Consider the following 22037-nt stretch of genomic DNA (forward strand, 5'->3'; position numbering starts at 1 on the left):
GTCACTACTATTATTCTTTATTGTTTATCATTACTGTAAAACAATTTCCAAAAATTTAAATTAGTCTACTGTAAAGCTTGAAATTGGAAGAAAATAAAATAAAAACTAAATAACATCCAGCAAAAATTGGTTAAAAACTTGAAATTTATGACCAAAACCCATTTAAGTGGTTTTTTTTTTTTGGGTTTGAGGTACACGAATAAAAAATTGTGATGACAAAAAATATCAATGGTCGATTAATTTTTTTAATAAAGATCAAGAATCTATACAAAAGTAATATCTTAGACATCAATAACAGATAGATAACTGAGTGGGTGAGAAAGAAAAGAATATTGCATTATTAACAAATTTCAACCAACATTCAATGATCACAGATATTAATCATATTGTTTAACTAACCAATTGCAATTAAAAATTATTGTTAGTTGCTGGCATAGTTTTCAACACCAAAACGAAAAAAAAAAAAAAAAGGGAATGTTAATCTCAATTTCTTTTGGTTTGTAAATTGAATTTGGTAAACCATGTCGTGTGTCTAAATTATGGGTGGCTTATGCACAAATGTCAAATAGACGTGCAGACGAAAACACAAGTACTATGAATTGAGTATTTAATATTTAAGAAAATAAATTACTTTTGTAATCATATTATTGATTTGAAATATAGAATAATTAGCCTACATATTTGATGGGAAAAGTGAGAAATAGAGATTGAGAAGAAAAAAGTTTAAAAAATGAACAATGATGAAAAAATAAAAGTGATTATGCAAGGAGACCGTCCTATTTTGTTTCGTCTTGTATTTTTGTCGTCTTAAATTGGGCTGGAGAGAAGTTTTCCTATATAAGACTTCTCACTTAATAGGTTTAACTTATTTCACATAAATATGAAATTGCAGGTCAATAAATAATCCACATAAATTACAAAACATATAAATCTTTTTTGTAATTTTTTATTTATAAATTTGAGTATCTAATAGGATTTTATTTCTAAGTATAAGAATTAAAAAAAAATAAAAGACTCCAACGTGGTTGAGACACAAATTTAAGACACTTCAAAATCTCTCTCTACCTCTCATCACTACTATTATCTATTTATATTCTTCATATCCTTAAATCTCAATCACTCAACAAAGCACACATATTTTCTTTCTCAGAGTCTACTTTATCTTCATTATTTATCATAAACACACATTCCATCATTCATCTCTTCTCCATTTATTTTCTTCTTCACAATCACTCTAAATCACCAAAATAAAGACCAAACTCTCTCCATTAGAACCCATACACTAACTACTTATTCTAGACATTACACTCATTACTTAGAGGCTCCCATTTTTTCCTTCAACTGAAACCAACACTCCATCTCTTGTTTTTCTCGTGTTAGAAAAAGAAAAAGATGAACATCTTGTTTTAAAAAAAGAGTTTTGATGATGATGACTCATGGACAAGTGTTAAAGATTTAAAGAATGTTTGGATTCAAGAGATACATTGAAGACTTAAGAATTTAGTTGTTGAAGTCTTGTAATTTAGTACATCAAGAGTCAATAGGCACAACCCAAGCAGTAGAGCACTCAAGGAAAGTTTTAATTTTCATAAAAACCTTTGTGATAATCAATTATCATTATTGAAAATCAATTATCCCAGTTAATTTCATATTTTTCTAAAAAAAGCCTTTAGAATAATCGATTACTAGTGTTGGTAATTGATTATCATAGTGAGAAAATAATTTTTGAAATAGTTTATGAAATAATCGATTACCACTTATGATAATCAATTATCAATGGTAGTTGTTGATAAACTCTTTAGTTTTCTAATCTAATTTTCAAAATAAGGGTATATATATATATATATAATATATATATATATATAATATATATATATATATATATATATATATATATATTACCTAAACCTAATTTCTAAAGAACTTTTCACTAAGAGGTTTAAGATTTATGTGTTAGAGAAACTCTCAATTTTTGTGAAAAAGGGTGCTTTGAAAAACTTGGTGTGGATAAAACGAGAACTTTCAGTGAATGTGTCTAAGTGATTGAGTCTTGTTGTTGTTGCTAGGAAAGTTGTTCATCATTTATGTGTAAAAGGAGGTGTTGTTCATCCTTTGTGTGTCAAAGGTGTTGTTAATCTCTTTGCTTTCTAACCTGAACTCAATTCTCTATTATTTTTGGTTATTTTTTAGTGATTAGTTAATCCCTCTTTAGAGAGATTAACAACTGGACGTAAGATCTTTTGATCTGAACCAGTATAAAGTTGTCGGTGGAAGCTTTTCTTTCCCTACTCTTTTTAACTTTGTTGTTCTTGTTTAAAGTAAACTAATTTTCTTATAAAATTATTTATAAAAATAGAAAAATTTTAGAAGATAAGTTTTTACTAAGTAAACCAATTCACCCCTATTGGTTTTTGTTTACACATGAACATTTTGTTGCGTGATTCTAACACATCTTGCCAAAAGACTAGTCCAATTAGAATCAGATTCAACATAACCCCTGTCATTGTTTGAAATCCAAAATGACCATATGAATCTACTTGCCCCTTCCCCTTTAGAAAGAATCACAAATTTGTGTTACAATTTAGAAAATGATACCTTTGAAGTATCATACATGCATTCCTTTCTCCCTTTAGCATCGAAACAAAAATCATTAAATAGAAAAAATATAAATGATGTGCAATTTGAGGTAGGAGCAATAAATGGGTTCCCCTCCACCATTGTTCACACAAAAAAAGGAGAAAAGAAGGGGCATACAATGGTGCTACAATAGTGAAATAGTGCTGCAACATGTCTTTAATTCGTGTCCCTGCCACATGTACAAAACGAGTGATTAAAAACAAGACATGTGTCCAATAACAGAGGGGTGACATAACATGCCATTTGCCATGTTTAAAAAAAGTTAACGTCCTTAGACATTAAGGATTGAGTTGATGCATGTCTTAAGTATAATGACCTAGTATATCAAATTTGGAAAGAGTAACTAAAACAAAAATTATATTATAGTTTAGAAAATTAAACATAATTAATCCTAAATATACTATTGATAAAATAATAAATAAAAAATATTTAATCATATTTAATGTAGAAATCATGTTATATATTTCGATCTCAAGTCCTTTGAGTGACATAGTTAAGATCAATAATTGCATCTAATGTATTTTCCGCTTTAGAGTTATGGAATTTCGTCATAGTTTTGTCTTTAAAAGGCGTCTCAAAGGTTGGAAGTAGGAAGGAATATTTAAATTGCGCTTGACCTCAATTCCTAAGTGATGTAAACTTATGGATTGATTTGTTTTTGCATAAATAGTGGGTCCCACTAGTTGGTTTCTACTTAAAGTTATAATGCTAAGCTAAATAAAAACCAAAAACAACATACTATAGTACACTAAACACTTACATCTTCCAAAACCTCTTTCATTCATTGACCATGACTCAATAATGTTATCATATAAAAGTCACGTCACACCATGTCCAACTCACTTCTTGTAGAGTTGCAACCGGACTCAACAAACTCGATATCAAGAACGACGATGACATTCTCCTTCTCTCAAATTGTCCCAAGTTCGTCTTCGCATTCCTCAACTTCTCCATTTGTTGCGCCACCATCACCGCAATTAATTACCCAGGCAAAGGCGGTCAAGTAAGTCATGACGTCCAACGCCAAACTCATCATACAGAGAAAAAATGAGGAGGACTTTCCTAACGCTTAAAGGATATAGATGCATTGTTCTATTCTTTAGGAATGACGAGAGGATGGCTACGAGCGTGGAACAACAAGTCGACCAAGAAAACCCTAATTAATATATACACAACAAGGTGATGTTTTGATGTGGCGTGAATGTCGTTGGTGGCCTCGATGAGCTTCAAGACAATGAAAGTGAGAAAATACGACAAAGATGTCATTGCAATAAAGAAAATCCAATCTCCTTGATTAGTGACCAAGCAACGTGAGCTAAGTAGAATTTTGGAAAGTGAAGACTCTATATTGAAAAAGAAACTTTCTGATTCGAAGTGCAACTCAACAGTCATGAAATATTTGTTCCACCATGGAAAGTAAACCCAATCCAAGAACTCTTAGTATACTTGAGATAAAAGGGAGCATAGGCATTAAAGAATGTCATGTCGATGGATATCAAAATGAAACCTACGCCAATTGTGGGAATACTAACAAAACAGTTGAAGACACATGTTTTGTTGATTCCAACCATCGTATTGTAGATTCCAACCAACATAGCAGAGTAAAGAAACTTAGTGCCAAAATTGTTAAATCAATGATTGAACAACAATAGATAAGAAACTTCATCAAGCCCAAATTTCAGCTCTTGCTTATGACAATAATCTTAAATGAAAAGTTATCTTAGAACTATTTCAAAAGTGTTAAGAGTAACACATAAGATTGAATGAAAATTCATTTGAGAGTCCATGTCATGACTAAGGTTGTTTCATCAAATAAAAAACATGGATTTCTATGAGGAAATTTGTAAAAAGAAGGTTTAAGGAAAATTTTGGTTAGGAAAGATAAGATTATTAAGTTTGTTTATTATGATTTCTCTCTCTTTCCTAGGAGTCTACTTAATAAACCTTCAATAATATTTATCTCTAGAAAGCTTTTATGCACAACATAGCTAACCATTTGGGTGGTACCATTATCAACTTATATCGGGACAAATTGGTTTCGACCTTCGACCTACGTCAAAATGGTTTGACCTTCAACCTACACACAATCAACATGATCTTCGACCTACATTGGATCGTCTTGACTCACCTTGATTTATGAGTCAAGATGACTCGTCTCGACCTTCGTCCTAAGATGACTCGTCTTGACCTTCATCCTGAGTTATCTAGTCTCAACCTTCGACCCGAGCCAATCTAGCTTGGCCTTTGGTCTTTGTTGAATCAACGTAACCTTTAGCCACGACTGACTCAACTCGTTCTTTGTCTTGAGTCGAATTAACTTGATCTTTGGTCCAAGTTGAATCTACTTGACCTTTGACTATGTTGAATCAGTTCAACCTTCGACTTGAACCAACTCGTCCAGTTCTTTGACCTGATTGACCTGTTTTCTTGACCTTTAGCTCAAGTCAACTTGTTTTGACCTTTAACTCGAGTCAATTCCTCTTAAATTTTGCTTTGGGCCGAATCGATTCAACTTTCAACCTCAGCCGACTTGAGAGTTTGAGTTGACTCAAGTAAATCTTCAGTTCGAGCCAATTCAACTTAGCCTTTAGCCCGAGCCGACTCAACTTAACCTTTAAGTAAAGGTGAAAGAGTAAAATTTCAATTTTCTTATATCTTTTAAGATATTTGAAATTCTTTTATTTTATTTATTATACCTTACAAGTTTTCTTAAATTTGTTTAAAATACTTTATTCAAACAAGTGATATTTTACTATAAAAAATTAAAAATTCTTCAAATAAATAGATCAACTTTCTAAATTACCTTGTTTAAACACAATGCTATACTTTTAAATTAAAAAAATAAATTCAGTGACGTATTTAACAGACGAGTATATTAATACCTTGTTAATTGCATACGATGAAAATATAATTCCTCATTCCCAAATACTCGAAGATAAAAATCGTAACTAACAATTAAATTTATAAGTTTAGTCCATTTTTGAAAATTCGAAAGTTATATTTAGGTTTAAACCCTCGGATGATCCTCGTATTTGTATGAAAATCTCAAGTAGGTCCTCAGGTTTTCAATTGTCTCAATTGGATCCATATATTTGCAAAATGTCTCAATTGGGTCCAAATATTTGAAAAGTTAAGCCATTTAAACTCTGTCTGTTAAATTTTCACAGACGACGTTAAAATGTGATGACGTGGTGCACGCTGATGTAAAAATGTTTTATTACGTGATTTTTTTTTAAATTAAGAGTTTTTGACGTGATTAAATTTATTCCTCTAACCAATCATTGTCGCGACTGCAAGACCGGCCTGCTCGCGAACCCGGTCTGCACATTTTTCATCTTGGAGAACTGTTTCCAACGAGGAGAATAACTTGAGTTTGGGAACCAAGTCTTGCAACTCGCGGTTAAATCCCTGCGAGATTCGGTCTCAGGCTACCAACGCCGGCCATCGCAACCCCATGGCTGCTCCTCTTGCGTAACCACCAACAATCATCAAGAACTAGAACCGCAATAATTAGAAAATCCTAACGGAAGATTTCTAAAGTAGAAATCTCAAAACGCTGCAATCGCGAAAAGAAGAAACCCAAAACTCAAAACGCTGCAATCGAGGAGTGAATCCATAAACCCCAATTGCAAGATAAAGAATTAAGCACAAAAATAAACCCCAAATTTTCAAATTTCAGAACCCTAAAATGCCAAAATGGAAGATTCACTCCGCTACCGCGTTGGTCTCCCTTACAACGCTTCGCCACCACCTTCACCAGTCATCATAGTTCGCACCCAACCCGCGTCCACCTTCATGGTTGCTTTGAGGGTCGTCACAAGAGCCTCCACAAGACCGCGAAAAGCCATCATCGCAGCACACACTACCACGAAGAGAACGACATGCCTTCATCGCGCCTTTACCGCGCCATCATTGCGTTCTCGCTAACATTGCAGTGCCATCGATGATCCCTTCAGGTTGGTTGCCCGCGAGAAAGGGGGAAGAAAGAAGCTGGGGTTTTGAACCCCCGTGGAAACAGCACCGCTGTAGGACGTCCTCGCCGCGACCTCGTCGTGCCTCGCCGCCAACGTTGAGTCTACCGCAGTAAAGAAAAAGAGCAGAAGCTTCAAGCTTCTGGATTTCGCAAGATGAAGAGGGAAAAAAATGGAGGATACTGAAGCTCGCGAGAAAGGAAACCCAATGTTGGGAGAAAAATTTTGCTTGGATATTAAAATGTAGGGCTTGATCAAGGTTTTTCATCTTAATGTATCCAATTAGGATTTTGAATAAAAAAATATTATTTATTAAAAGGAAATTAAGAGGGCATTATAATTCTATTTTGTTTAATTTATTAAATTCCATGTCATCACTGTAACATTTTTTTTAATAAAATATCCACCTCAACACATTTAACGCTGTTTGTGAAAACTTAACGAACATGACTTAATTGACTTAATTTTTCAAATATTTGAACCCAATTGAGACATTTTGCAAATATATGAATCCAATTGAGACAATTGAAAATATGAAGACCCACTTGAGATTCTCATACAAATACGAGGATCATCCGAAGATTTAAACCTTATATTTATTATGTTTAAATTAATAATTTTACCATTGCAAAAAAAAATTCTCAAAATTTAAAATTTTGTTTTATAATAATATATTTTAGTATTTCAAAATAGTTAAATGTTAATTTTAGATTGTGATTTGTAAACTTTGAAATAGACCCTCAAAGTATTTTCTGTAAATTTGTAAGGATTTTAAAAGGCTATTTAGGTGACTTCACTTCACAGCAATGGGTTGAAAAATGTTTGATCTGACCCGGCCCATTATCGCTCTTTTGCATAGTTTAAATTACAACTACACAATGCAGAACCCTTCTAAAAACCTGCGGCAAAAACTAACCAAACAACCATGTCGCCCAGCTTCGTCTTCGAACCTCCCAGCGACGAAGAAATCGAACACTCCGAACGAGAAGAGGAAGAAGAAGACGAAGAAGAACCAGAGGAAGCTGAGTCAGGATCAGATTCTGACTCAGAAGAAGAGGGACGGCACAAAGAAGCGCGGGTTTCGAAGAAGAAAACGCAGTCTCCATGGGACTTCGCCAAATACACGGAATCAGTGGCCGAGGAACACGCTCGCAGGAGCACAACCTCCGTGGATGAGAAAATCTCCAAAGCTCTCCGACAACGTACCACGCCGCTCGTTGCGGAGCTTGACCACAGCTCCGAGTCTGAACTTGATGAACAAGTAATTATTGGGTTTTCTTTGTGTGCGTGTGTGTGCATTGGTGTACCCTTCTGGGTTTTTACTCTTACACGATGAGAAAAAGTGTTTTTTTTTTTGTTGGGGAGGATTGACCAGAAGTGCTTCACTGTTTCAGAAGTTGGTTTTGTTTGGGATTGAAAACGAATTATTGGGTTTTCGTTTTTTATTTTTGTTGTTTTTTTTGGGCAAATTGAGGAAGGGGTCTGTCGGGTTTGTTCCAGTCCCAGGGGTTGAAAAATACTGCTTGTTTGTTTAAAAAACTTGATTATTTAGTTATTGAGTTTCTTTAGGAAGATCGTATAATGAGTGCTCATTTGTTTCAATAGTAGTGCTAGCAAAATGCATTGCAACACACTCCTGATGTGCTCTGTTATTGGTTAAAATTTATTGGAAGCTATAAGATCATGAGTGGAGGCTTATTGAAGTAGTGAAACTTGTGGAAATTTTTGTTTTCTAATATATTTCAGCTAATAATACTGTGCTTTGAAACGGGTATTAGAGACAGTGTTGCTAGCATTTCTCTTGTTTCAGAATTTGCTCTCTGACCAACGATAGACAATAGTGCTCATTTGTATCAAGAATTGATTTTTTTTTTTAAATTTGTTGCTTTTGGTTAGGAAGATTATAAACCGGATGAAGAAGACGAAGAGGAGGGTTATGGTGGTGATAGCAAGTCCTTTTTTGCTCCTTCTGATGGAACCTCTTTCCATGCCGATTCCTTCCTGCAGCTTAATTTGTCTCGTCCTTTGCTCCGGGCTTGTGAGGCCCTGGGGTATGCTAAACCAACGCCAATTCAGGTTTTTATTTTTGGCTTTGTTGATTTTTATGTTAATTCTTAGCATTTATGGTTGCTTAATTAAATTCTATTTAGGATAGATTACCTTCAATATCTTGCCTTGCTTTATCTTTTGAGTCTAAGCACTGGAATTAGTTGTGTGACTTCATGACGTGTTCTATCTTCATGCTATTTAGGACGCCTGTGCAGACAATTTTACTTTGTTTTTGGGCGTTTTGAATTTTGATGACAGGCAGCATGTATTCCATTGGCATTGTCTGGTCGTGATATATGTGGGAGTGCCATTACTGGGTCAGGGAAGGTATTCTATCTGTTACTTTTCTTCGGGTGTTTGTAAATTTGTGATATCTTGCTTCCGTGTTCCATATATTGTTCATATCATGCTCATGTGTTTCCATGCAGACAGCTGCATTTGCACTACCTACGCTAGAGAGGTTGTTGTTCCGTCCAAAACGCATGCGTGCAATAAGGGTCCTCATTCTTACCCCAACCAGAGAATTGGCCGTCCAGTAAGTGTTACAATTGTACTGATTTTTACTTTAGGATTTTGTTTATTTTGTAAAAGTATTCCAAATATAGTCTAGGAGAGAAAATGGCCTATGGATACTAAAATGTAGTATGAATGTGCTTGTCTTTTCTTTGACCATGTATGATGTGGGCTGACTAGTATATAGGCTTTGCATACTCGTTCTTCATTGTCACTTGCACAAAAGCTGGAATTAAAGTGGTTCATTGGGTATATAGATGGTTCAGTTCATGGTTGCATTGGATGGATATAATTTTTGAAACATTTATTGCTTTTTTAATGCATTTAAATTAATGCATCAAATTCAGATCAGGCACCTTTTAAATCAATGATTTGTATATGAATATATAAAATATAATATACATATATATATATATATATATATATATATATATATATATATATATATATATATTGTATTCATATATTTAATTCTGAAAATTAAGCACATCAAGCAGAAAAGGCTGTAGATTAAATTTCGAGAGTACTCTTTTTATGGTAATTCATGCTATTTGCTTTCCAAATATACTTATTTCTAATTTTTCTTTGACAGGGTTCACAGTATGATAGAAAAGCTTGCTCAGTTTACTGATATAAGGTGTTGCCTGGTTGTTGGGGGTCTGTCAACAAAGGTTTGATCACTATTTCAACTTCTTGACAGCTTAATTTGCAAGATTTTCTGGTGGTTCAGAATATATTTATGTGCCTTTTGTGATGCTTTCAGTTTGCAGTCAGCTGTTATCGTATTGTCCACGAGAATTGTTTTCTTTTGCCTTCTGTCTCTTATAAAACCTGATAAATTTTGGGTTTTATACAGTACATTTCCTGTCTGTTTGACAGTTGATACATAAAAATCAATTGAGTTTGAAGACATTAATTTTCTTTCATACTATCAATGAATTTAAATTTGACATGTTTGAACACTGTATATGATATGATATCTATTGTAGATGATATGAATTGATTTAAGAAAGAATTTTGTAAAAGTAACCTTTTCTGATGACTAATTAGATTAGTGAGCCTTTGAAGAAATATTCCAAACTAATAAACTAAGAGAATATGACGGATTGTATTCAATAAACTAAAACCATTGGTTTCTTCATAATCAGTGGTCTGTCTCATTTTTTTTTTCCAAATTTTAAATAATTGTGGCTTTTATAGCTATAAAATTTTTCTACTTTTGTCTAGTTGATTGGGGACAAAGATTGTCTCCTTTGCTATTTGTGGTTTACAAGCGGTATTTTGCCATCCTAGGTGCAAGAGGTTGCTTTGAGATCAATGCCAGACATTGTTGTGGCTACTCCAGGACGCATGATTGACCATTTACGCAATGCCATGTCTGTTGATTTGGATGATCTTGCTGTTCTCATCCTTGATGAGGCAGATCGACTTTTGGAGCTTGGATTTAGTGCTGAAATTCAAGAACTTGTGAGTTTTAGTGTCCTTTTAATACAAGAACCATTGCACTTAAAAATATGCTGTATAAATTTTCCTGATATCAATTTTTAAAATAAAAAGTGTTAAAAATGTGTGTTTGTTTAATGTTAAACAGGTTCGCTTGTGCCCCAAAAAAAGGCAGACTATGTTGTTTTCAGCAACAATGACTGAGGAGGTTGATGAACTTATTAAGCTTTCCCTGTCAAAGCCCTTGCGTCTTTCTGCTGACCCATCTACAAAACGGCCTGCAACCTTGACTGAGGAGTAATTTCTTTGTCTCATTATTATTTCTAATCTCATAATCACTTATCTCTACTTCTGTTCTGTATGCTTTGATGATAGTCAGCTGTATGTCGTATTGTAGTGATCAATAAAAGGTTATTGTGGAAGAAAAATCAATAAGTAATACTTCTTCAATGTTCTTTTGTTGTAAGCAAGTCTTTTAATGGAATGGACATTGAATGGTTTTATTTTTTGAACTTTAAAAGCACATGAAGGAGAGCATATTTCATGCTTGTTTAGAGTATATTTTAATCCATAGAAGTTACTTGTACGAAACTATTATTTTAAAACATGGGTTCACAAGGTTTTGGCATCAATTAAAATCTTTCAAGCTTTGTTAATTATTTTTTTTCTATTCCAGAGTTGTTAGAATACGAAGAATGCGTGAAGTAAACCAGGAGGCTGTTCTTCTTGCAATGTGCTCAAAAACTTTTACCTCCAAAGTCATCATATTCAGGTTTCATTTATCATTTCCTATGCTTATTCATGTAGGATTTGATTCTATATCATGAACTGGTTATGGATTCTCATATATGGTCATCATATGAAACTGATTGGCGACAAGTAGGAGGTTGATTTTACTACAACATCTAATCTATGTTGGTCTTCACTTGCACTGCTTTATAAGTATTCTTTCCTTTGTGCAGTGGAACAAAGCAAGCAGCACATAGATTAAAGATTATATTTGGATTAGCTGGCATAAAAGCTGCTGAGCTTCATGGAAATCTTACTCAAGCCCAGCGTCTGGAAGTATGTTGTTAATAATTGATGGGTGTATTATTTGTATTTTTTTCTATTTGGTTTATTTTGTAGTTATGTTGCTATCACATTTTTTGGATACTAAACTTGATGATTTCATGTTTTTTTTTTCCTGTTGAAATTAGTTGTGATTGTGACAAGATTTACTCCCTTCTGATTGTCTATTCAGGCTTTGGAACAGTTTAGGAAGCAGCAAGTGGATTTTTTGGTTGCAACAGATGTGGCTGCTCGTGTACGACTCTATTCTTGATGTTTCCTTCTTCTTTATCCTCTGAATATGATTTTATTAATTGTATTGTTAAATCAAACACCCCTTTTGATCTCGTAAAACTGTGGTCACTCAAGGTGATCCTACAATTATTAAATATGTGGTTTTTTTAGCATTTTCTTTTGGCATTTTGGAATTTGGATATAAATCTTACACTGTTGCCTATGCTTTTATTTGTAGGGCCTTGACATTATTGGTGTTCAAACAGTTATCAACTTTGCATGTCCACGTGATCTTACTAGGTATAGTCTATGATATCCATCTTTTTGTTAACTGGTAACTTTGCTTGACGTGTTGCTGCTGTGCTGTATATATGAGAACATATTTATTGATCTCACCTTAAACAATATCTCATTCTCTCCATGGTCATCCTGGTAACTTAAATAATTCTTTTATCCCCAAAGCTATGTTCATCGTGTGGGTCGAACTGCAAGAGCTGGAAGAGAAGGATATGCTGTCACTTTTGTGACTGACAATGATCGATCACTTTTAAAAGCCATTGTGAGTATCGTTTTAAGAATTGCTCCATTTTTTTCAGATTTTTTTTTTCATATTTTTCCTTATTTTTAAGGTAAAAAAGGTTGCATGAGTTCATGTTCATCTGGATTTTGGGTCCTCGTCCTTTTTAGTAATTTATACATATTCTGCCAATGTATGTTAATTATTTTTCCCAATTAGTTATTCAAGTTTGACATTTCATCGGAAAGTTTCTACACCAAATATTTTAATTACATAGTCTACAGAGAAATATCCCATTCACTGTGTATGTACTAATTTTAGTTTTTATTTGGTCCGGATTATATATACCTTTACTATTAATCATTTCACTAAAATATGCCTGAAGAATACCAGATATTTTTATTGTTTTCCTATTAAGGGAGAGAATACACAAATGGAAAAAACAATCTAGTTATGCTTTAAATGAGCCATTTATAATCAGTCCTGTAACTATTGATTTTCAATTAATTAGGCCAAGAGAGCCGGTTCAAAGTTGAAAAGCCGCATTGTTGCTGAGCAATCTATACTTAAGTGGTCTCATATTATTGAGCAAATGGAGGATCAAATTGATGAAGTACTTCGAGAAGAGAGGTGTTGATTGTATAGTATTTTATTTAGTTTTTAAGGCTTCATTCTTTATCTTTCACTTCCATTTTACTAATATTTTACTGTATTTATATTTCTATTTATTCAGTGAAGAGAGAATTCTAAGGAAAGCTGAAATGGAGGCCACAAAGGTATTTACCAGTTATCTTGTTTTTCTTGCTTCCAATATTGGCATGCCTTGGATAACTAAAAATGTAATCATGTCTATGTCATTTCAGAGTAACATCGCTTAGAAAATTATATTATCTTAATTTTATTATGTTACAGTCCCTGACTTCGGAACCAGTATGATTATTTTCATTTTCTCATCATTAACATTTCCCCTTTACTAAAAGTATGCACTTATATGACATTGGCAGGCCGAAAACATGATTGAACATAAGGACGAGATCTTTTCCCGTCCAAAAGAACATGGTTTGTCACAGAGAAGGAGAAAAAGCTTGCTGCCAAAGCAGCTAAGGTAGAATATCTTCTTATCTTCCTGAAATAATATCTCAAATTAGTGGCATTAATTTACCATCTTACGATGGATTGATTGAGCGTTATACTTCAGAAGAAATCTCACTCCGTTCTTATAATATATTTATGCATGTCTGGATTACAGCTTATTCAGAAGAAATCTCACTCCGTCTCCCATTTTCAGCTTCTTAAGGATATCTTTTGGAAAATGGTTGTTGTTTCTTCTAAAATAATAGCTAAATCAAACATGCAATTAGTATTATATTAACTAGTAATTACAATGATTCAATCCTAATTACACAAATATAGAAACCTTAATTAGTTCCTAAGATTGCCCCTAATTGATTCTATCATATACACGTATGCTTCATTTCAGTAAGTATCCAGCGATATATTTTAATGATTATTGTTGAGAAGAGAGAAACTGGAAAGACATATAATGAGTTACATGTGTGTTACACACATGGAACAACAATAAGGAATATAATCAATTGTTAATACAGCGAAATGTTTACCAAGATATTTTCCTATCTATTATGGTCGAATCATATCACATTTTCCTATTTAATGTAATCAAGTCATATTTTAGCAATTATAATGCACATGAACAACGGTGACTCTTTCCTTTATAATGCACGTGAACAAACTAATGACTGAATGGCAAGTTATTTTTGTTTAGATTTCTCTTTCTTGGGTGAAATATTTCCAATTGTTGATAAGAAATACAATAATTATGATCAGGCATCCTCCCAAGAGAAGAACAAGAGTTCTGGGAAAGAGGTAATTAGCGCCGAACAAGCTGAAGACCTCAGAATGAAGGAAAAGAGGAAGCGAGAGCGAGAGGTAACAGAGTTTCCCAATTTTGTTATGCATGCAGTTTGTTTGTTTATATACATATAAAATGTAAGTGGGCTTGCATGTTTATGCATTGCTATGTATTTACTTGATGAATATGTCTTTGGTGTAGAAACATTTGCCTAGAAAGAAGCGCAGAAAGTTAGAAGCAGCTAGAGAGATGTTGGAGGATGAGGAGCAGGATGGTAACCAAGTAGAGGTATATGCACTCCTCCTTCCTATTAACATTCTTCATGCATGAAGGCTGAAATATACTCTTTGTTGTTCTTCTTGTTGCACTTAAAATAAATGCATGTGATTGCAGGCCAAGGGAACGAATAAAAAAGAAAAGGGTGGATTGTCACTTGTTGATCTTGCTTATCGACGGGCAAAAGCAGTGAAGGCTGTTAAGAAGGCAGTAGATTCTGGCAAGATTGTGAAGAAGAGTCAGAAGAAATCTAGTAATGTTCCAAGGAAAACTCCTTCAAGGACAGAAGAGATGAGGGATCTATTCCAGACTGACATGAAGGATAAAAAGCCAAAAAGAAGAGGTGTTGGAGGAGGAAAGAAGGCGAAGAGTTCATTCAAAAGCAAGTCAAGGTATTAATATTGTCTCTTTTCTGAAACCAGTAACTCTGAGCTTTTAAGCATCCCTCAAATCATTGATCTCATCTTGATTCATTCTATTTGCTTCTAAAGTTGTTCATTGTTTTCATTTTCATTTTCTTTGGTTCATTACTTTTACAGTGATTAGATATTTGTTTGCCCCTCTAGTTATAATTCTGTAGTTACTACATTGGTAACTTTATGCATGTCGATTTATTTTACACTAGTTTGTTCAATGCCAAAAAATGAACTCTCAATTCAAATTCCCTTTTCAGGTACAAGCGCAAGTAGTCTGTGAAGCTGATAATCCTTGTCATAAACTTGTGCATGGAAGGACCATAGAAACCTGCAATGTGTCCTTGTTACTAACCAGACACGTATTCAAATGCTTATAATACCAGATATCTACTCCCACCATTGGAGGTGTGAATTTCAACTGATGCATTTGGGTGGTCATGGTGAGTGGTGAGTGGTGTGTAACCTCTGTTGTGGGGTTATGATAGCTGTAACTAATACTACCAGTACTGCTTTTTTGGTAATTGTATCACTAGCTTTTTGTTCTCATCCCAAAAGGACAGCATGATTTATTGCTGTCCAATTTTGTAAAACTAGCATCAGATTGAATTTTAAATGTTGCCCATACAATTATTTTTCAGAGAGCTCTTGAATTCTTTCTGCTGTACTTCTGTTAAGACACCATTTATGCAATACAATAGCATGTTGGGGTTGGATGATCATTTCATTGTAAATGCCAAAATTCTCCTGAGCTGCTTACTATTGACCCTCTGCTGTCAGTGGCTATTTTAAGGAAATTAAATCATAAAAGAAGAGGTTTAACAGTACTTCACTCTGAAAGAATTAAGTTGGACGTTAGACGCATGTTTATTATTTAAACACGATAACAATATAAAATAAAAAAATGTAAAATTTTAATTTGGTAGAAAGTATATGTCTAAAACAAACAATCAGGATTTAATTAGTAATTTGACTTTATATTTGTGTTTTTGATTTGTTTTGATTTTTATATTTTTTTTACTCAATTGAGTTTTTCTTTTAAAAAAAATTCAATATAATTTCTTCTATTAAATTTACAATTGATATTAACCGTTGTTTGTAACATAGTTTAGTGTCACTTGTCAAAAATAGAAGATTTAGATTTTGATAAGGATTTTGAAAAAAAATAATAGAGGATTTAGATTTTGATATAAGATAAATTCAGTTTTGACACGTTCTAAATTATGTTAATATTAATTTAAAGAAAAAGATTATTTAAGTCAAAAATCGGGTAAAGAATAACAATTTATATTAAGAAAAATACTGACAGTTGAAATAATCTTTTCACAACTATTATATTAATTCAGTAATATGAATTAATGACTGATAAGTTAAATAAAATTGTTATAAGTCTATTAATATATATTTTTCTTTATATAAGATTAAGTTTCGGCTCTTAAAGGGCTTTTTAACTGTTTTCAGTAGTGACTTAATTAGTTATTATATGTTGTTCTCTCCATCACCATCATATACTTTCTCAACCTTTTCACATTATTTTAATTCCAATTATATTCTTAAGTTAAAAATTTTTACTTTTATCCTATTTTAAATAATTTAAAACCTTAATCCTTATTTACTTTCTGCCCAGCATCCATAGAACTCTTTTCTCCTTTTTCCATTTCTGTTTCACCTCCCCTCTTCCTTTTCTTTCTTTTACATTTTCTTTCTTCCCCGTTTTTCTTTTGGTTTGAAAGCTTTCATTGTCGCCAAGGGGTGGAGGAGCGTTCAGAGCTTCGAGGAGCGTCAAGGAGGAGCCTGGATCGAGTTCCTTTGCAGCTTGTTTTCGTCTTCTTCAGGTTGGTTTTCTTCATCATTGTCTTCCTGTGTTAGATAGTTTAATTTAGGGTTTATTATTATTTGTGTGTTTTGAATCTGTTCTGTTTTGTCATTGTTGATGGAGTGTTGTTGTCGTTGGTTCGATTGTGTGTCGCCTGAACAGACCACGCGAATGCCAAAACGGATGTGGGATATTCGTTTAGCCTTTAACGAATATCCGACTTCCATTGACAGATGTGAGAGATCTATTGAAGGCCAAACGGATATCTCACATCCGTTTCGGCCTTTTAGGGTTTTTTCTTCTTCAATATTAAATATAGAATGTTAGAAGCACAGAGTCAATCCATGTAACAGAGATGTTGCAATCAGTCTCGCAACTTAATATTAAAAGTTCAAAGCTCAATCCAATATATATTTTACAAAAACATTAAATTTAAAAACTAATTACATATAACGCGCAAAATACAAAAATATAAATATAAACTAATATAAATATACATTATTAAAATACATCAAAAATATATTCAAAAATAATAAATCAAAACATTTAAATTAAATTATTAAAATATCTCCAAAATTAATATAAAAGAATAAACTAATAAAACAAAACCTAAAATAAAAATGTAAACTTTAAACGGATGTGAACATCCGTCAACGGATACCAACATCCGTTTAAGGTGAAACGGATGTCGACATCCATTTTACCTTAAACGGATGTTGACATCCGTTGAAGGATGCTCACCTCTGTTTAAAGTTTACATTTTTATTTTAGGGTTGATTACGCTCCTGGAGGAAGCACCACTGCACCTTTAAGCACCACCACACCACTAAGACTGATACTGCTTGATCAATTATTTCCACCACCACCAAATTTTGCAACCTCTCACTAAGTATATCACTAAATGAAACTCTACCGCATTCTCAGAACGAAACAAAGAGAGGAAGAAGTGCAACGTTAAAATGAAAGAAGAGCTTGTCGCTCATGCATTCATGTAGGGGACTAGTAATAGGTCATTACTGGAATGGATTGGGAGTGGGTAAAAGTTCAAAAATATTAACCCTAAAAATAAAATTTTACTAAAGGGAAAAACAATAAAGAGGAGGTGGAGAGAGCAAGAGGTGATAGTGCAGAGAGCAACACCCTTAGTTCTTAGTATCACATTAGTTAAGGGTAGTAATTGTATTTTATCAAATACTTTTGATTAGTTAAAAGGATAAATAATTTGGCATGACGTGAAATTTTACTTTATTTTTTCCTGTTTTTTTGAATTCATTTTATAAATATTTTCTAAAAAAATAGTTACCCCATGATTGAAAAAAAATGTAGCTATTTTTTTTTCGTGTTATTTTTTGAATTAGGCCTTTTGAAAATATTGAAAGAATCTTTAGTGTTGTATGTTAAGAAAAGTAAAATTATGTTTTAGATAATACCATTAAAATGTTGATAACTTTCGATTGCCCTATTTGGAAGAAAGATACTCTTGTTAAAAATTCTTAAATAGTTTATCAAAAACATATTTTATTTATTTATTTATTTTAGATTAGTTAATCTAGAACTTCATTGTAGACCTTTTCTCTTTATTTTTTTTCTTTTGTATTTTTAGCTTGTTTTCAACTATAGTAATGTATGTTTCATCTTTATTATATTAGGAACTAATTGCCTGTTTAGAGAGAAAAAAACTTGCTAGAACAATAGTGATGGAGACAAACCAATTTCTCATTGATGTGAATTCTTGTTTGGCACTAATGACCTAATTTGGAATTAAAAAGAACATGTTTCAAATTATTTGTCCTGAAATTTACGACACAACTAGTACAATTCAAAATTTTCAATCTTATATTTATATATTATACTATAAAGTATAATATATATATATATATATATATATATATATATATATATATATATATATATTAAAAAAGATTTAAAATTTATATATCAACTCATTCTACTTAAATATTCAAATTAAATTTATTTTTTAATTTAAATTTTAAAAACATCAATTTTAAACTTATAATATTTTTAAAATATCAAAAATATAAATATAAAATGAAACTTTTAATTTTTAAATTTTAATATTTAAAATAATTATAAAATTTGTATTTCCCTGTTTAAAAAATAGTATTTGAAATAATTTAAAAACATGTCTTTTTTCTTTATTTAAAAAGTTGTATTTGAAATAATTTAAAAAACCACATTTTCCTTTGTTTAAAAAACTACATTTCAAATATTAAAATTTAAAAATTTAAAGGGTCACTTTACATTTATATTTTTAATATTTTAGAAAACGTATAAGTTTAAAATAAGGTTTTTTTATTAAAAATTTAAAATATAAAAAAATTAATTTCAATATTTAGGTAAAATGATTTGATGATAAATAGTAAAAACTTATTTTAATATATATGTTTAAGTTGTAATTTGTAACCTCTCATTTTAATAGTATAAAACTATTAAAATAAGACATACATAAATGAGATATTACAAGGAATTTGATGCTACTAGAACAAGAGATCATATTCTTGACAAAACAAAGACTATCTATCTTGTTGCTTTTCACATTGGTTAAGGTGGTCATTGCAAAAAGAGAAAACAACACACAAACTGATAAACACAAACGCAAGGGTAAGCTGGTTTATAATTGAAGCATGATATATATATATATATATATATATATATATATATATATATATATATATATATATATATATATAAACTCATTTCAACAGGTTACACACAACAAACATATCACTACACAGTCATAAAACACTTTATGCAGGACACTTATTATGAATGGACTGTCCGAACTTAGAATAATTGTCGAGCTTTGGCGGGTTGTGCACTTATGGTAGCTTCTACTACTTTGCAAAGTCATTGCCAATGAGTTTCACCCTACCACACTCACAAGGTTAGTTTGTTCCACGCCTTAGATCATACTGGAAGCACCCAAGACTAAGACCTCCTACTACTCCTCACGACATGGATCAATCCTCTCTACATGAGAATGAAAGACCTTTGGAGTTTCAGGATAACTCCAAAACTAAGCTCCTGCATTCATTCTAAACATACTTGAACCTCAGCAAGAAATCCCACTTTGGAACTTACTTTCACCACTTTGAAACCATACTTTGAAACCACATACTTTCACTTTGAATCTGAACACATAACTTTGATATTATTGATATCACTTCACATTCAGATAGTAAACCAATACATGAGACTCATGGTCATACATTAAAGAAATAGAAACAACCATACAAGTCATTAGAAATCACCTAATAACACAATTTATTCATGGCATATTGATACTCATCTTTAGGTAAGGAAAACAACTTTGAAACCCTCACCAACAGCTTCGGAAGGGTAAAAAAACCCTGAAAATGACCTAAATAACGTCAATAACCGATAACTGACCCCAAATTTGAGATCCCGAAAACTGAAAAAAACCCAAAATCTACTGAATTGCTCCCAGAGCCCCCAAAAAGGGACGCTCGGGCGCTAGACCTCTGGAACAGGGGCGCTCAGGGGGCACCCAAGCGAATTCTTCTCGAAAAAACGCCCAGGGGCCCTTGGAGAGCGCCCAACGTTGCACTAGGTTCTAAAATTCACCTATTTGGACTTTGGCGAGCCTCTATACAAGTTTAAATGATTCCTAAACACTCTTAGGCGCTGAGAAACATCTAAAATCATACCTCTTACTTGAATGGACCACTCCAAACCCAAATTGACCTATGAAAACCTAAATTCACTATGATAAGCTACCCAAACTCAAATCTACCTCTTATACCACCCATGTTACTAATTTTGCTGCACAACCAATTTTATATTGACTCAATAATGGACTCTAATCCAACTCTCACTCCACAAAACTACCCCTTTTTATTTTTTTCGCAACTCGGATCGCGACGGGCAGACGACGAAACTCTTAAAAAATAATAAGGAGGTTGAAAATCAAGTTTGGAGTTTCCACCATAGTTTATTCTAGAAAACTACAAAAAAAACCATACAAGTAAGGAATTGTCTATGAAATCAGAGTTTTGAGTTCGGGAGTCGGTTACGCGTAGGGAAGGTGTTAACGCCCTACAACACATGCCTGAAAGCAGTACCTTTAATTAAACGTGCAAAGTTGATGTGGTTTTCAAAATGGTTATTTTCCCCAAAAATAAAAATGCAAGACAATACAAATGAAAGGAAAATATATTTTTTTTATTTTTAGGAAGCCCGACAAGGATTGACTTTGCTCCTACGTATTCTCATGTGAGAAATCAGGGGTACGTAGTTCTTTTGAAAATATTTTTGGAAAGTTTGAGAAGGAAAGTTTGAGAATTTGTTTGTAAAATTGTTTGAAAATTGATTTAGGATAATTTTGGACTTTTAGGGAAGTGAACCTGACAAGGATTGACCTTGCTCCTACGTATCTCCACTTTTGATGGAGAATCAATGATCACGTAGTTTTGGCTCAGAATGATTGTATGAGAATGTTTATATTTTTTAGCTTTTTGGATATTTTATATTTTTTTGGTATTTTGATATAATATTTATATTCTGCGTAAAGAGCACTTTGCTGATGCGTACAATCACACGAGTACTCACACGACTTTTTGTTTATTTTTATTATTTTGCGTAATGAGCACTAGGCTGATGTGTACGATCGCACGAGTACTCATACGATTTTTTTTGTTTATTTTAATGTTTAACACAGTGAGCACTAGGCTGATGCATACGATCGCACGAGTACTCATACGACCTTTTTGTTTACTTTATTGTTTTGCGTAATTAGCACTAGGTTGATGCGTACGATCGCATGAGTACTCATACGATTTTTTTGTTTATTTTTATATTTTGGGTAATGAGTACTAGGCTGATGTGTATGATCGCACAAGTACTCATACCGTTATTTATATTAGGGTTAAATATGTTTTTGGTCCTTAACTTTCAGTGAAAATTGGAATTAATCCCTCTTCAAAACTTTGACCTAATTTAGTTCCCAAACTTTAGAAATGTGTGAATGTAGTCCTTTTAACTAAATTTTGTTAGGTTTATTTGTTGTTTTAAGTGCGTTTCATGATAGCATTTGAGTTGTTTACACCGTTAGACACATTTTTGCTTCAATGTTAACTGAGAAATGTGTTTAAAACATCAAATAAAGTTAATAAATTTAGTTAAAAAGACTAAATTCACACATATCTAAAGTTTGGGGACTAAATTAGTCCAAAGTTTTAAAGAGGGACTAATTCCAATTTTCAATGAA

At 32.6% G+C, this 22037-nt stretch overlaps 1 pseudogene across 1 annotated transcript; it reads left to right on the forward strand.

Annotated features, from left to right (window-relative positions):
* Window positions 1-7498: 7498 nt before the first annotated feature.
* On the forward strand, window positions 7499-15695 carry LOC148206335 (DEAD-box ATP-dependent RNA helicase 28-like; annotated as a pseudogene). Its single transcript, XR_015783545.1, has 19 exons — window positions 7499-7869; window positions 8505-8684; window positions 8916-8984; window positions 9086-9192; window positions 9763-9841; window positions 10464-10637; window positions 10762-10910; window positions 11290-11385; window positions 11576-11678; window positions 11857-11919; window positions 12136-12197; window positions 12360-12456; window positions 12926-13044; window positions 13148-13190; window positions 13419-13519; window positions 14260-14361; window positions 14486-14572; window positions 14678-14952; window positions 15234-15695. The product of XR_015783545.1 is annotated as a DEAD-box ATP-dependent RNA helicase 28-like (transcript).
* Window positions 15696-22037: the final 6342 nt, after the last annotated feature.

Source organism: Vigna umbellata, chromosome 1 (assembly GCF_029865625.1).
Source record: "Vigna umbellata cultivar VRB3 chromosome 1, Vumbellata_1.0, whole genome shotgun sequence".
NCBI classification, from domain to species: domain Eukaryota; kingdom Viridiplantae; phylum Streptophyta; class Magnoliopsida; order Fabales; family Fabaceae; genus Vigna; species Vigna umbellata.